We start from the raw sequence: 3,055 nt of genomic DNA on the forward strand, positions 1-3,055 counted from the left end.
GGGACAAAACGCAAATTTCAACCACACAGCCAATACAACAACAGAAACAAGTAATACAGGTATGTGCTACTGTATAATAATTTTGGAGTTTGAAGTATGTAGACTTAAAGGGGATTGGCTCTGGATTGGAGGCTTGTGCTCCAGTCCCTTCCTCTCCTGATAAGATGCAACTCTGAGGATTCATGTGTGAAGCCAGGAGTGATAGTGACTAAACCCTCGCACATACAAAGGCAGCCCTTAGGGAGTGGGACTAGGAGCCCAGTGAACAGGGTGTGGTGCATCATTAAGAGTATGGTGCAACGGCTTACATGGAAGTTCATGCAGGCAGAGTGGTATGTGAGGAAGGTCACCGTCCCTCTCCACTCAAGAGGGCAGCTCACCTAGTGGTCGTTGCTCTCCTGGAAGAGCTAGACTTAGCCATGGTCTCCACTTGGCTGAAAGCTGTTGCTAGAAAGAATGTGACAACCCAGATTAAGCACCCACGTGAACATGCATCTGTACAGGTTTCTGGCTGTAGGGAGTGACTGAGCCTGTCACAAATAGCAGGAGAGTAGCAGGGATACCACCTGTGTGCATTGTGAGCAGGTGGATGATCCTTCAGCTCTGCCACCAGACTGAGTAGGAAGTGGAAAGATTAAGGAATATAGTGGACTATGAAAGGGAGATAGACTGGTGTAGCCACACCCTGCCATCCCTGTGAGAAGTGCACTGGGGGATTCTGCAACAAGTGGAGGATCTCCTACCTTCTTGCCAGCAGACAGAAGGAGGGGACCTAAGAGACAGGGAGTAGTGGAAATAGGTTCTTGCTTGGTGGCAGGCAAATCCCCTTCTGGCCTTCCTCAACTTCCCAGGTGCCCTTGCACAACAGGTATAAGAGGCTCTGTAACTTGAGGGACAGGCAAATGAAGATGTTGGTGATGGTCCATCCAGGGGGTTGTCTAGGGCAAGTCAGTCAGTCCTGTGCCTCAAGACTGCCTTTGTCAAGAACAAAAGAAGGGTGATTATCATAGGTGACTCCCTTCTGAGGGGAACAGAGGGCCCAATATGTAAACCAGACCATATCCACAGGGAAGTCTGCTGTCTCCCTGGGGCCAGGGTTAGAGTCAACTAGGAAGCTAATTGGTCTAGTATGGCCCTCTGTTTATTAGTATCATGGAGTTATCTCTAAATCTATGTGTCCATGACAGGGGGACAGAAGACTCACAGGCCCACTGACTGGAAAAGGGAGGAGGGAAGGGAACAAAAAGAGAAAGTAATAATAATAAATAAGAAAAAATACCACAGCAGCAATGGTCTGAGGAGGAAAGTTAATTTACTAATTATAATAGCAGAAATACAAGTTGTCACCACTTTATGCTCTGGTTCGACCTGGTTCTGTGACTAATGGGGTGGGAGAACCCACGGACCCATGCCCCAGGAAAGGGGGGAAGGGGAAATGGGGTAAGTGTAGGGAGATGGGCCTAAAAACAAAACAGTGGCAACGATCTGAGGATGAAAGCTAATTTACTAAATATGTTATGGAATGCAAGATAACACAATATAATACAATATAATATAATAGGAATTGAAGCTAATAAATGAGTGAGTGTCCAAAAACCAAAGGGCTTACTCTAATGCTGAAGGTGAGATGGCTAGGGAGTACACTCCGCAGAGACGAGCAGAAAGGAAAAAAGATAGATGTCTTGTGATCTGTGAACAGTTTTATCTTTCCCTCTGAATGGAAAATGGAAACGCAAAGTCCCCTGGAGTATGTAGTTCTTCTCTTCTGAGAACCAGGTACCTGGAACTACGCACAATCCATGGAACCGGAACATTAACTCTTTAACTCACAGTGCACTACAGGATGTTATGATGTGGAATAACGATAACAAAAGCCATAAAATCATGACAAAGACCAGACCCAGCAATGACTCCTGGGGAACACTGCTAGTTACAGGCCTTTGTACTTGTACAGTTACTGGAGGAGATGGTTCGACATATACACACACCCAGAGGAAGAGTAAGGCAGCAAACAAGGCCAAATGTTGTCCAATGATTTTTTACAAATTCTAAGCTAGTAAGGAACGTGGGGAAGATGGGGAAGCCAGGTTCTGGTAAAGAGAGAAATCCTAGCAAACCATTTACAAAGCACAGATAGTCACCACCAGGGATCAAGCAACATCTCGTTGGTCCATAAGGAGGCAGCAAGTTGGTCAACAACGTCTTGTTGACCTGCATGGCTGCAGTTCAGTGCAGGGGGTACTCATTCTTCCTTGTAACTCCTCAGGTTTTTATCCTTTCCATAGTGTCCTATTGGTTGCCAGGGGCAGCAGCTGGTTGCCAGGGGCACTTCTCTTTGATTCATCAGGGGTGATGGTATTTGCAACAGCATGTCCATAGTACCCATCGGGTAATCAGCAGTTGATCACATGATTGTCACGTGGTGGGCTGCTGGGTATGCACACTGACTACATGGTGGTCCTCTCTTCCAAGATGATCCCCATAAGTCAGCTTGAATGCCCGAAAGAAGCAACAGCCTAAAACATACGCCCAGCCACATGTCTCTCTCACTGCTGTGCTCATGGTAACCATAAACCCCAAAAGCTTGTTGAGTAGGTTATGTCTTGGATGGGTGCCACTGAACAAGCTTTGAGACAAAAGCTTCCAGCTTCTTACAGCCTCCAACCAGACTCTGCACTGCTGATCACAACCCTCTGAGCTCTGCCAGTCAGCCAGTTCTCTTTTTTTTTTTCCCTCTGTTAATGCAGATGTCAAGAGAAAGAGAGATGTTAAGAGGATTAGTTAAAAAACAAAAACAACACATTTATTCTACATACCAAATAAATAATTACTGTGTTTTTGTTTCTGCAAGTGGCAAGTTAGTGTGCAACTAGAACCACTGCATTCTGTTCACAGAGTCAAAGAAAACAGTGTGGTATATATATTTCTGTCCAAATGTCAGTGGTTACTTTCTTTACTTCTCTGGCAGTACTGCAAGTACCTTTCCTGGAATTGGGTTACTTCTTTCACTCCTTCAGGTGCAGGTCTGTTGGATCAAGAAGTCATGTTCTAGTTT

The sequence above is a fragment of the Meleagris gallopavo genome, chromosome W, assembly GCF_000146605.3.
Source record: "Meleagris gallopavo isolate NT-WF06-2002-E0010 breed Aviagen turkey brand Nicholas breeding stock chromosome W, Turkey_5.1, whole genome shotgun sequence".
NCBI classification, from domain to species: Eukaryota; Metazoa; Chordata; class Aves; order Galliformes; family Phasianidae; genus Meleagris; species Meleagris gallopavo.